Genomic DNA, 15,133 nt, shown 5'->3' on the forward strand with positions numbered 1-15,133 from the left:
ATTTGAATAAACTTTAAATTGTTTTTATACGCAATCTAAATTACATTTTCTTAAAGCTTGTAACACTAATTAAAGTCATAACAATGGTGCTAGGGGTTTGATTAAAAAAAATGCAGGTTAGTAAATGCATTGAAATACTGTACAGGTTGCCACTACCATATTTCTTTTTTTCATTCAACAGGGCCAAAATCTACATGCCTTTTAGGTGATTGAGTGGCTTTAGGTGGTCTATCCATTCTGCTTTGGAGCTCACATAGGTTTTCCTCTGTTTTCCAGGCCTGTCTGTAGGTAAATTCTGAAGAGTCAGAGTAGACAAACAATCTATTGCAAGAACATATGTTCACCATTTGTTTTGCTGCATACAGAACTTAAGACATCTCAGTTAATCTTAACCCTTCACTTGGAACCACACTTACTTATTATTTATCATGCTCACACTTCAGAAAAGCTATATTGGTAAAAAGAATGCATAAAAACAGTATTGTTCTAAGTCTTCCCACTACTAGATAAAGTGCTTTCTATTTTCTCAGGGAACATTTTCCTCAATGCAACTGCTTTCTTTAGTGCTCAAAGATGTCATGGTTTTAGTTCTTTTCGATATTACGGAGCATGTCAAACATTTTGGATGTTGGCAAAAGCTTACTTTGTGGTTGGTGTTTTTTTAGTTACTGCATTTAGTCGGCTAGGTGTGAGATAGTTTGCAATTGTTTTGGTTCTTCTGAAAGTGCAGATGGGGTCATGGGCAGTGTTTGCTTCCAATATAGATTGCAACCCAGGATATGCCAGTGAGTCTTCGATAGTCTTTCATTCCTGTATGTTTTCTATTGTATATGGTTATACAATTGAGAAACAAAAAAGCGTAGGGATCAGCACTAAACGGAGACGCCACCCCTAAGTATAAGCATAAATACAAAAAGGAAAGAGAAAGACGGGGCTTTATAGGTGACTCATGAACAATGCGGATAGACATAATGTCACATGTATTGTGTAATTTTGTATAGTAAAATTCATATTTAATAACATAGTGCCATGATTGGCAGAAATTAGCACATACAGGACATACCACACATTTAAAAACAGGACCATGCAATATATAAACAACATGTCACCTCTAGGAATCCGTACAAATTCATATTGTGCAAACTAGCAATAATTAGCATTCTTGATTTCATAATAAATACATAATAAATTAGATCAGTCAATGTATAATTTTTCAGATCAGTCAATATATTGATGATATATAGTTTCATATTGTTAAGTATTCCAATCAAGAATCTGTACGTTTCCATTCTTCTACGCGTTTCACTAAAAAGCTTCCTCAGGAAGATAAGAGGCTGCCTGTAATATTTAAGTATCAAAAATGTAACTATGTATGGCTATCCTAAAGTTAACAGAATCATTTTATTCCACATATTGAACATACAATAAATAATGAAAAAACATAACCTTTATTAAGGGTCTTAGTGGTGAACCGGTCCGCAGCTTCAGTAGGCCAGCATCCACCGCACAGAGGACATGGGGAATGAGGGACGCATAGGGGCGATAGGGACGGGAGGCTAGTTTCCGTCCGTCCATACTGCAAATTATAATGAGATAATATGTTGTATACATACAACACTGGGACTCATCACACATGATTCACATTCTCTATGAATATAAGTATAAATGTATAAATATATAAATAACCTTGTCTAAAACAAATGGTAGTATCCTTGTATGGTTATACAATGTATATTGTATTTTGAAGTAGTCTCATCGGTATTCAGTCTCTGGAGTAATAAGGATTTTCTATTAATGTTTCCAGGTTTACCGCATGAGTTCTGGATGAGCGTTTAGGGTGTAGTGTTTATCTTTTAATTTTTTTGTTAGTGCAGAGGACTGCTTGTCAAAATCCTATAACACTGGCAAGTGTTTAATCATTTCTGGAATTGGCTGCAGCGTATATTAGATTTCCAGTTTTTTTCGTGACTGCTCCTGAAGGTAATGGAACTGTTGGCATCCACTTTCTTAAATGATGTTCTTGTAGCTATAAAAAGAACGTATGTAGAGTTGGAGGTCAAGAACATTCATACTGCATGGATCTGTCTGGCTGGTGAACGTAAGTGGACCTTCATTATTATTGAGGTAAACAATTAATTCTGAAATAAGTTTTGGATCTCCTTCCCTGATCAGAGGTATGTGTGGTAGAACTTCGTACCCATAACTGTGCCTTTGTGTTGAATGTAATAGTGTAGGTCAAAGAGGAATGCATAATCGTATAGTTAGAATTAATTCAGTACTTTCTAGGATGAAGGTCTGTTGCTTTTGTGGCATGAACGGGTCAGTGGGAGAGATAGTAGGAAACTGCTCTAAGGCCTAATTCATTTACAAAGATGTGATGTCCAGAGTCACTCAGTGGTAAGAGTTTTTCCACTGTACCTTGGTTAGTAAACTGGGTAAATGAAAGGAACCCAATAGGTAGGATGGAATATTGCTCAGACGTTTCACCACTAGTACATGCAGACAATGTTTTTATTCTCACTAGAAGAAGGCTCGGCAAATCTTCTGTGCATCACAGTGTTTTACTACTGTAGCTCTCAGCATTGTTGTGTCTTTTTCAATGATTTTGTCATACAGTGACTGACAGGCATTTGATAATTGATTGTTAGTTCTAGCTCTTAAGCAATTCTTATTATACTTCTAATTTTCTTTAACTGTACAAGGTGACTTTGCTGTACAGCAGATTTCAGGCAATATCTGTTTTGAGGGTCTGCTAGTTACTAGAAGTGACAGCAAAGAAATTGGAAGTGACAGGAAACACTTAGAAAATTCAAGAACATTTTCTCGGTTGCCTTGTTTATTCTTTAAAAGCCCTGAGCTCTGAAGATCGCAGCACATATACTTTTGTATATATTGCTGTAAGCTGTTGAATGCTAAATGAATTATGTTATTTCTAACAAATAATAACTAAAAATATTATTTCTGCAGAGTGTGTTTAGTCAGATTCATACATGCAGTCTCCGACACACGTATCCATCACTGTTAGGGGTAGGAGTAGCAGTCAATCTATGTAGATTAAAATAATTTTTCCATTATATATACTGGTATAGATATTGGTGATTTGTTTACAATCTTAAAATGGTCTAGAGGCTAAGATCATATTTTTTTCTCCGGGTGTAAAACAGAACATGTGTAATCTCTTTTTCTCACTTAAAAGAAGAAGTATGGGGAAAGTGAAACACACTCTACCCAATACATAGGGTTCTATTCACTAAGCTGCCGTAGGCAGCCGAGTGAAAGAGCGACCTGAAGTGAAGTGAGCCGAACGCTGTTCGGCTATTCACTTCAGGCTGGTGCGGCTGATTTCAGCCGTACATCGGGCGGCTTCACGTGGCTTCGGGTCGGCCGAACATGCTCTGCATGTTCGGCCAACCTGAAGTGCAGGAGGAGTTCGACTCCGGCAGGCTTCTCACTGCTGTTCGGGCTATTCTTAAAGATGCCGAACAGCAGTGAGTGAATAGCCAAATGGCGCCGAGCGGCATTCGGCTCGGCTGTTCTGCTCGGTCCCTCAGAGGGACTGAGCAGAACAGAAAAATAAAAATAAATAGATAACGATTGTGCGGAGCTAGCAACAACAGCTAGCTCCACCCAATAGTTTTCTATTGGCCGGCGGTTCTGCTGTGGGAGTCTCCCGCTCCCGGCCGCCCAGGAGAGAAACACTGATTTTTCTCTTTTTCTTTTTTCTTTTTTTCTTCTTTATTCTGACACGGAGTCGTGTCAGAATAGGAAAAAAATAATTAAAATGTTGCCCATAGGATTGCTTTGCTAGATTCCTATTGGCTATTTCAATTTGCAATAGCCAATAGTAAACTAGCATTGCACCCGCCCTCTGCTGCAGTTCTCCATCAGGTCCATCAGCAGAGGGCGGGTGCAATGCTAGTTTACTATTGGCTATTGCAAATTGAAATAGCCAATAGGAATCTAGCAATGCAATCCTATGGGCAAATTTTTTTTTGGGCGTGTTGTCTCGAGTACTTCGTACGCGTACATAAGCAAGAACGGGAACAAATACTGTATGGAAAAACAAGGAGGAGAGTTTACAAGAACCACATAGAAACAAAGACACAGTTAAAATGGTCACGAAGTACTCGAGACAACACGCCAAAATAAGAGAATGTCTAGGACGCCATTGGCATCTTCTCACAAGTGATGATACAATTAAGAAATACGTAAAGGATACCCCAGAGCTGGTGTTCAGAAGAGCAAAATCGATGAGGGACAGACTGACACACAGCCTGTATGTATCCCAAGCGGAAACTGTGGAGTGTGGAGAGCTAGGTCTTCGGAAGTGTGGGAGATGTAAATACTGCTGTTTTATCGCAGAAGGAACCATGATTCCCCTACCAAACAACGAGAAACAATGGCGATTAAAACATTTGGTGACGTGCCAAACGAATAATGTAATCTACATGATGAGTTGTGTCTGTGGAGCACATTATGTGGGAAAGACGTTTCGAAAACTATGGAATAGGATATATGACCACATATATCTAATAAAAAACGGTAAACTCACCACTCCCATTAGTCGGCACATAGGACTTCACCACAACTTTAATCTAGAGGCCATTAAATTCTATGTTCTGGATCACGTTCATGAAGAGAGAAGAGGCGGAGATATAAACAAAAAACTATTACAGTCGGAAGCACGATGGATTTTTAAATTAAAATCCACCATCTACCCGGGTCTGAACGAGACACTTAGCTACAAGTCGTTCTTATGAACGAAAGCAAGAAGAAATTTTCCCTATGGATATGGACAGCACAACAACAAGAACCAATTGAAATTAAGCATAAAATATAACTAACAAATCAAGATGAGATATGGAACTACTTACAGTGATTACCAACCAAAACTTACTCCAAGAACAAACATTTAGAACATTAGTACTGACAGAACCTTTTTCCAACTGATATATATAGCCTAATAGGCAATCTGATCTAGAATTAAAGTTCGGACAAACAATCATGTTTTAATAAAACTTAGCATGATAGTTTCCTATTAAAAAAAACAAACAAAAAAACATCTAGATAGAGAGCATGTAATTACTAGAAGAAAATGTGACTTGGGAGAAAAACCCCACAGTAGGAACTGTATTGTATTTAAGAATTGATGATGGTCTATATGCTCTCAATACATGCATATAGTCGTTTATATCGGGAATGCAACTCAGCTGCTATATACTATCAAAAAACATAGAATGTTGGATACAGATGTATATACTGCTGACATGCCTGGCTGATATTAATGTGATATGGGGGAGAACTGGTCACATTCTGGGACCTCGAGATTCCTAAAAGAACGACCTCTCATTACCCTTTCCCATTATCTCTATATAGAACCAAAATCGGAATAGAACTAACTATTAGACCCTAGGCATAGACCCTAGATACAAAAAGGGTTAAAGATTTTTGGGCTTTCTGGACACTTCTCCTGCATATCGCAAATCAGCCCTGCATGCTGAGTAGTGGAGACACAGATATCCCCAAAACAACTTTATATGAAGTATCTGCTCCAGATGGAGCTACATATGGCAATATGACATTGTATGAATTATAGATGTAGATATATGAATTGAGGAATGTCGGTCTAAATGAAGACAATTTTCTTAAACAATAGGTCCATCTTCAGTGGGTCCCCTGATGAAGCCAATGGCGAAACGCGTCGGGGCCTATTAAGATAAGCTACGCCTAGGACAATATGTTGTTATACATGAATGTAACCACACTTGGATAATAATGAATAATTTCCTGATATGTTGGACCATATGAATTTCAGTAACATATAAGCCATGTATTTATGAACATATCCTCTGCAGGGATCTGTTTTATTCTAATGTGTTTGTCTTCAATCATGAATGTATCAATATTTAATACAATAAATTTTGAACTTTTATTTTAACATATCTCTCTTGGACGGTCATTTACACCCCTCCAAAAACCCTTCCTTTTCCTCTATATTCTCTGTAATTATAATTAGGGGGAGAGGTGTAAAACTAGGTGCCCACAGGGAGACAACCCAGGATTTAGCAATATATATACTGTTAGCTAACTTTTTTTGTCCTATAATACTACAAATAAAATATATGTCCTAATAACTAAATAAATAAATAATTCACAGCACATAAAAAGCGCTTACAAAGGCAAAACATTACACTTGCATGTGAAAATATGCAAGTTTATAATGCACAGCAGTGTGATTTAACCCAGTTTAATAAAATCTGCCCAAACTGGCTAATCAAAATCTTTGCATCAATTATATTGAAGTAAATTCACTCAAGAGCTTAAGTAAAAGAAATGTCAAATCTGATTAACAACTTGCACTTTATAATATGACATACAAAAAATAAAGGCCACCTTCATTTAAGAAGATTCCATTGTTATTTATCCATGTCAGTTTTCTATTTGTTTAGCTTATAAAGCTTTATAATGTCATCTTATGCTATTGATTGAACTAATCGAAGTGATATGTGAAAACAATTTAACCTGACCAGTGTTTAACTGTCGGGAATGGAGAGTGAATATGGAGCTAAAAAGCAAACATTTTTCTTTATACATGATAGCACTTAGATTTGTGGTATACAAATAGGCCTTTACATTACATCCAGGCAACATTTAAATGCTAATTCCACATTTAACACCATGTTTAATGTTACACCCATTTGGAACATTGTGCTATTCTACAGGGTATCCGATTCGTTGCATGACCTGTCCCCCAAACCCTCTTCTATTAATTTCTGGACTGGCCATGGCTTTTCGACTTCATCATGTACAATGCAGGGCCAGCAGTTCTGAATTATACCTGAGGACAGTAAGGGCCTGTCTACATCCCAGGATGTTGGAGAACAGAAAAAAGCATCAACTGCCCAGAGAACACAAAAAGAACACCCCCTCATGTTAGGTAGAAGAAGAAAGGGATAGGTGTTCTGTAGTTCTGTCCTAGAGTGACAACGCTGTTTCTCCATAGAAACAGTAGAGTAGGTGAGCATTGTACCCTAGGACAGGAAGTATGTTATGTTCAGGAATACCAGGTAAAAATAAAAAGGAAAAAACCTTAGAAAAGAAAAGTAATGCAGCCCACCACAATTAAAGACTGGCAATCTGCAATAAATTACATTTTTGTTCTTGGGTTTAAAAGAGAACTATGGGGTAAACTTTTTATCCCATAGTTCTCTTTAGGGTCACCGGAGGACATATACAGGGGATGAAAATTCTGTGTTTGTTTTTTATCAACATATGAATGTCAACCCTTTTGATTCACTGATATTAATACACATTTTTGTAAGCGCTGTGTTTTTTAGTTAATCAATATACTAATCTCCTCCTGTGACCTTAGCTCAGTATATAGCTCACTATATACTGAGAGCGCTGCAGCCAGGACAGATTCTGACAATACTGTCGGGATCCACACAGCTGGCTGATTGACAGCGTGCTCTGCCTATCTAGAGGCAGAGCCCAGTGTGCCACCCCATCCCCCTTCTGTTCCTCCCTTTCTGTGCTGGGGGATCAGAGAGGGGAGGGAGGATCCCCGTGGGGAGCGGTGACTGACAGTCACTGCTCTCTGCAGGGAAATGATTGGAAAGCGAGCGAGTGACAGTTTGTGGTCACTCACTTCCCGATCAATAGAGCCGACGTGTTTCAATCTCACACGTCGGCTCTAACTATGAGGATGAGTGTAAATCCCTAACCAGATCGTTCTCCTTTAATCAATTTACTTTTCTCAACTTGTCTTAAACTTTCTCAAGCAACAATATAAGTATGTCATCTGCAGTAATTTATATTTCAGTTTGGTTATACAATATATACAATAAAAACATGTGTATTATGGCAATGAAAGGCTAATTTGAAAAAATGTAACTGAAAGATTCTGCTTCTTTCATCCTAATACATTTGCATGAATACATTTATTTTCAATACACACAGAACAACTTAATTTACATTTGGGTTAGGTTACATTTATTCTTATTGTCATAAAATCTGGGATGATGTTGCTATAAGATCTAAAAATCGCTTTTTCAATGAATAATATTTGCTCAGTAAGCTTCATAAAAGTCCCCAGCATCTCCTAAGAATTCAATAATCTTCAAAGGTTTATTCTAGCATCACTAATAATATCTCACAAAAAGATTGTGTTTGGACGGATCACTTTGTCAAGGTACTGCTATATCCTGACTCACGTTCTTTCACAAAAATGTTAAATGTATTCTTAAACTAGATATCACACCAACATAGCAGCTCTTCGGAAAGCAATCTTGGCATGTTGTATTGTAATATATACAGAAGCTTTGCCAGGTCTCCCATAGTGAAAGAATAAGTCATATTACTTTGTTTGATATTTTAATGAGAAATCATTTTGAGCTATTAAAACTGTATAATAACATCTAATTAAGTGGTATATATGTTAAACTGCCATACATGATTTTCAGAGGTTAGTTCTGATTTCTAGATACCACAAAGTACTCTTTTGTGTAGTGTAAGAATAAAATACACACATGCAAAATTAAAAGGTCTTAAAGTGCATGCACACTTAAATAATTATTTAATATCTGATTCTGGATAGTGTAAAATAATTTCCTCCACTTCTTGTCATGGAAATGGAACAGGAAGTGAAAGTAACTATTTCCTCTCACTTCCTGTTCAGGTGACATCAGCATGTTTTTGGATTTCCTATGACTTTCCCTTTTGGAGACAATGGACACCAGGACTAAGGCCTTGTTCACACCAAGCGTGTTCGAGGAGCAGAGCAGAGCAATTACAGACTGGAGCAAAACTGCAGTAGGCCCTATTTTACCTGCTCTGGAACGCATGCAAATGCATCAAAAACGCATGCAAACACCCTGGAACGTACTGAAAGCCCATTTTAAACTAAATACATTTTTTTAAACCAAAAACGGCTTGGAACGCATCAAAAACGCAGCGAAAAATGCAGCAAAAACGTGGCACAACCCACTGCACTGTGTGTGCAGAAACTCATGCAGATCTGCTCTGCATTTGGTGTGAACAAGGCCTAAAGGAAAGGGTAAATCTTCCCACAGGTACTCAGACAGTTGTGAAAACCTGACAGGGCTCTAATCCTTCCATACTCTATTCAAATCTAAAAAAGTTTTGGCAATACATACACTTTTATTTAATTTGTAAAGCAGCTTCAGTATACTTTGTATCAGAAACATTATTTTTACAAAATATATGGATCGAACCACAGAATAAAATTAGCACTCTATACCTTATCTATTGTAACATTTATTTGAAAATGATCATTGTCAAAATGGAAACAAATATTTTTTCAATGTTTTACTTATTTTTGCATCTTTATTATACAAAAAATAAAAAAAAACTCTGGGAAGACAAAAAAATAATAATCTCACAGTAGCATTATATGTACTAACAATTGCCAAATAACAGACGCCAAACTGAAATGTGGAATAGATGTAAAGCTGGTTTAATATTATAACAGTAAAAGGCAAGACCAGACCATATATAACAGCCCTAATTTACTAGGCTGCATGAGAGACACTTCCTCAATGTTATCCCTTCTACCCAAGCAGACTGGACACAAAAATATATGTATGCAGCATAGATGAAATAAGGCATTTTTTTGTTCCTACTGTCCTTCACAATCTGGCCTCTCCATAAAGGATTGCTTCCATCACTACCATACCTTACTATGATATTAGCCTAAGGTATTAGACTGCACAGTGTAGTGAAGGTGTCTCGCATGTGCCTGGCTAACTGCCATTTGCTTGTATCTGATCTCCTGTGTATTGACCCTTTGCCTGTTTTCTCGACGATATTTCTGCCTGCTGCCTGGACCCAGCCTTTGCTTGCATACTGACCACTTCTCTGCCTGCCTCCTGAACTGACCCTTCCCATTGGAATTGCAATTGGAAAGCGATCCAAGACCTTGCTAATACGGTTGCGTGAGCAAATTCAGTTATCACATATACATGTACAATGCTATTAAAGGGAATTTGTAAACTGGTGTATTTACTGTGACATTCACATACATCAATTCTCCAGCTAATTACTCTGTCCTTAGTAGCTCACTCATTTTTTTGTCAAAAATCCTTTGTTGTGTTTTTTTATTTCAATTCAAGAATTTTTGATTAAAGTCTGGTCTTTTTGTTTATATTTTTTTAACCCTTTAGTGAATGGGTAGGGGTACAAGTACTCCTTACTCATTCACAAGGGGGAGTGCATCTGGGTGCCCCTTTATTAAAGGGGTTCCCTGATGCAAATAAGCCCCCCTGCCTGCAGACCCCCACAACCAACGTCCCAGAGGTGGTGGGCAAGAGGGCCTTGTCCCCATCGCCATTAGGACAAGGCGCCTTTCCAGGGGGGGACCCTTGGAAAGCACACTCCCAGTGCTGAGGGCATGTGGCCTGATATGGCAGGGAGGGGGCTGCATGCTCATCCTCTCCCTTTTCTGCCCTGCCAGGCGTGCTTGGATCAGGGGTCTGGTTAGGAATTTTAGGGGGGCCCTCACGGTTTTTATCCCCCATTTTTGGGGGTGGGGTACCATCTTAAAATTCCTACCAGATTTAAAGGGCCTGGTTTGACTTTTGGGGGGAACCCCACACATTTTTTTTTCTAGCTTGGAGTCCCTCCTCACATTCCTACCCAACCTAAAGGGTCTGCTATGGTTTGGGAGGGGGACCCCACACTTTTTTTCTTTCCATTTTTTTATGATATCCTTTTTTCCTTTTAATTCTTTTTACATTTATTTAAATAATTTTTTAATATTTTTTTATTTGTTTACATTTTTTCTATTCCGCTCACTACCTCGGAGGCATTCAGCTATTCAGTCACTGCCATTCGGCTCCTGTGAGAATAGGGGCGAACGGCAGTGAGTGAACTGCCAGAGCTTCGGCTCGGCCAATCCAGATTTTGGATCAGCCGAGTCAAACGGCTTCTGCACTTTGGCTCAGCCGAACATGCTGAGCATGTTCGAATGGCCGAAGGCAGGCCATTTTAGCCGATGTACAGCTGAAATCAGCCATACAGAGCCGAAGGAATAGCCGAACGCCGTTCGGCTCAGTTCACTTCGGCTCGGTTATTCACTCAGCAGCTAAGTGAATAACCCTCTTAGTCAATAAAACTAAACTAAAACAATTCAGATGACTAAAATACAACTAAAACTAAATGCCATTTTAGTTTTAGTCGTATTTTAGTTTTAGTTGTATTTTAGTCATTTGAATTTAGTTTTAGTTTAGATTTGTTTACCAAATTTCTAGTAGAGAATATTGCAATGTATTTTTCTCATAGTTTTAGCCCTATTAACTTAGTTTTTATTTAATTTTCCTCACTGAAAACATGCAGCTGATGAAAACTATGAGGAAAGGTTTTAGTCGACTAAATTAACACTACTTGTAGTTTAGGTAACAAGCTTGTGAGCCTTTGGAGTTGATTTACTAACCTTATAAACACACCACGAACATGTATACACCTCTGTAGTGTGTTCCCTCACAGCATGATCTATGGGTGGAATCTAAACACCTTTGTAGTGTGTACACACCCAGCGGGTGTGTTGTGCAAAGCCAAGCATGAATTCCAAGGTGATGTTGTGTAAATTAGCTCTATGTTGTGTTGCTTGCGTTGATGAATGCAGGAATGTAAATGCATGAACTAACCATTTTTGTCTAAACTGTGAAGCAGCATTATATATGCATCATGTGCATGATTTTTCCATATATGGCATTAGTGGAAATATGCTTTTAGAGACTTTTTGGTTGATAAATACGTTTTGCTGTGTGAAAATCACACACACCTGGTGCGTGCGTGTGTTTAGGTTAATAAATCACCCCCTTTATGTCCAAGGATAACTTGGACTTTACTGTGATTACAGAGACATGGTTCAGGGATTCAAATGACTGGGAAAAGACAGAGTAGGAAGGACAGAGTAAGAGGGGAGCTGGAGTTGCCATTTATGTCAAAAACAGCATAAAATTAACATTAATTAAAAAAACAAATGAACTTCTTGAAAACCTCTTGGTCTGCCTACAATCCAGGAAGGCATCTTCAATTAGAATTGGAATAGTATACTGATCCCCAGGACAGTCTAAGAATTATAATTACCTATTGATTGATGAAACAAATGCCAGTGAAGGAAGAGGTTTTAATTATGGGTGACTTCAACATTCTGGACATTTACTGTAACTCTTAAACTGCCCTTTTAAGCAGAAGCAGAGATCTGTTGTGGGAATTGAAAGAGGTTTCTCTAAAATTATTAGTAAAAAGCCCAACCAGAACAGATCATATTCTAGATATGGTATTGACAAATAGGGATCAATTGCCTGATGTTGATGTTAAGGCTGTTGAAAATGTGGGTTCCAGTAATCTCTATTATCTTTGGTTTAATGAAAGAATACAAAACTGAAAGATCTTATACAAAAACATAAATGCTAAAATGGGCAAATTTAGCAGAAATGCTAAAATGGATACATTTCTAAAACATTTATTAAAAGATTGGAGTAAAATGGCAGTAGCAAGTAATCAGTGGGTGTAATTAAAGTCCACCATATGGTTTGCTACAAGGGTAAGTAGGATAGTAAAGGAGGAAAAATAATTATCATATAGGAGATACAATTGTACAAGTTGTATAAAAAAAACGACAAAAGGGGGCCAAACATAAAATCAGCACTGGTAAAGCAGAGAAAAGGAAGTCTAAATTTGTAAATCTGTTTGCATCCAGGGGCAATCATCCATCCCAAAACGCAGGTAATTGTTCCATTTATGATAACATGCGGACAGCCACTGACAGATGTGGCTACTGTCAGCCTGTCATTCACTTGAACAGGCATAGTGGCCACATCTGTACATACACACCTTGAATTCCTGCTGCAAACATCTGTAGTTTCTTGCCATATGAATGCCCAGCTGCAGCCTTAAGACCTGCCTGAAAGCAGCCTTAGAGCTTAATAAAATAATTTTTACTATGCCTCAAATATTTTTGGACCAGAAAAGAGCTGTGGCCAATCCTGATTTCATCAAAGCATTTGATGCAGTTCAACATAATGATCTCATTACAAAGTTGTACAAGTTAGGACTTAACCCTTTGGTGGTTTAGTGCATATGCAGTTGGTAAAAGATAGATATCAGAATATGTGGGAAATGGAGTTCATTTGGAACAGAGATTACCCACTAGTGGTGTATCACAAGGCAATGCACCAGATGTTGTTTATATAATCTGTTTACTTGAAACAAAAAAATCCAAAAGGGCGCAACACTAGGTGGGCTAACTGACCGGGTCGGGAGACCCAGGGAAAATATATAATCTGTTTGTAAGTTATATAAAGTGTGGTATGTCTTTTTGCTAATGACAGAAAGGTATGCAATAGGGTTGATATTTCTGGATGTGTTTGTAACATGAAAAGAGAAATTAGTGTGGCCTAAACGTGGGGAAAGCAAATATAATTCTGGGTGACTCACTGGAGGACTTATTAGCAGGAGGAAGGACGTCCTAATTCCCCAATGTAGATATTTAGTTAGATCACCTTTAGCATACTGCATTCAGTTCTTGAGACCTCACTTACAAAAAGGTATTGATAAAATAACACAAGGCCAGAGACAGGCCAGACAATGGTAAAAGATCTGAGGGATAAAACAGATTAGGAGAGACTACAGGAACTTCATATGTACACACTTGCGGAAAAAAGGGAAAGAGGGACATGACTGAAACCTTTAAATGCATTAATGGTGTAAATAAGTTTCCGGAGGGAAGTATTTTCAATAAGATCAAGAACACCAGGACTTGACCTCAAACTAGCAGGAGGAAAGCTCAAAACTAACCTTTATTGAACTAACTTTATTGAAATAATACTTCCTAAGCCAGGTCCTTAGAAACACAAATCCTCAAATATGTTTTTACCTGCTGGGGACAAAATATTCCATATCAATTAAAGCTTTGCCCCGTCAGCTCTTGTAGACTTCTAAATGTTTAAATTGTCTCAACAGCCTCCCTAGTCAGATATTACCAGGCCCCATAGCAGCTGCGTGTGATAACTGCAGCCCACCATTGCTCTGTATACCATGTTATAATTAGAACCTGTTTTCTCTTTTTCTATTGGTTCATAGAATGTCAAGTGTAATATTTCAGTAAAGAAAAAGTCTTATCAACAATTTTATTGTCTGTACAGTTTAGACATTTCTTTTCAAAATAGCAAATGTATTATTTACATAGAACATACATATTTAGAAAACCCTATTAACAAAATACTAAATAAAAGTAACATAATAATTATGTTCTAGGAAAAAACAGTAAATTGTAAATGCACAACAAATACTGTCCATAACATACATTATTCTCTTCCTTCAAATAAATGAATCCACGTTGGGTGATGCCTCATGTTATAACAGGTTAGGTAAAAGTATATCTCGAGGTTGATTTAGGAAAGAACATTTTTACAAAACATGATTTACAAATAGAGTAAAAAAGTTCACTTAACCCATTGGTTAGTAGTAAATTAATTTTTCTTTCATAAATCAAGTCACTTCTATTGTTTTTACATACATGGTTATATGGCAAGGATGCAACGTACACACGTAATGCAAAGTACAATGGGGGTGTGCTATGTTCAATTACCACAGCAAGCACTTTACTTTGGGTTGGTCAAGTAAGGAATAACCAAGAGGAATAGTTGCTTTGGTTCATTGCACTTTGTACATTGAGATGTGCCTTATTTAATGCAAAGGTTTCTATGCAAATATGTTTTTTGTCAACATTTTGAACTCTGTATAATTTGACTTGATCGCATAATTTTTTCTAGTTTTAGAACTGTTGTTTTCCATAAAAATTCCTTAAAACAATTTATGCAATATAAGTATCATTAGGCATAATTAGAGGATAGCTGGCTAGTTCAACAACAGAAGAGACACTGCCACATTGATTATCATATATACAAACTATAAACCACATTTAAATGAGATATTGTCATCCTTGCAATATGCAAGCTGCACAGTTTGCGATAAGGCTACATGGTATTGTTTGTAAAACTCCTTCTCTTAAAGTAGATACACTATGGATGGATTAAAAACCACAATATTAAGTAGATTTACAACAAATAAAATAATAGCAAATTAATACAAAATAGTACATAGATTA

General features: G+C 37.4%; 1 long non-coding RNA gene across 1 annotated transcript; it reads left to right on the plus strand.

Moving 5' to 3' along the window:
• The first annotated feature begins 931 nt into the window (after positions 1–931).
• Positions 932–14,666, plus strand: LOC108797361. Its single transcript, XR_001941881.1, has 3 exons — positions 932–942; positions 12,568–12,572; positions 14,586–14,666. It is a non-coding gene; the product is annotated as an uncharacterized LOC108797361 (long non-coding RNA).
• Positions 14,667–15,133: the final 467 nt, after the last annotated feature.

This window comes from Nanorana parkeri, unplaced genomic scaffold, assembly GCF_000935625.1.
Source record: "Nanorana parkeri isolate BGI_ZX_2015 unplaced genomic scaffold, ASM93562v1 scaffold1264, whole genome shotgun sequence".
NCBI classification, from domain to species: domain Eukaryota; kingdom Metazoa; phylum Chordata; class Amphibia; order Anura; family Dicroglossidae; genus Nanorana; species Nanorana parkeri.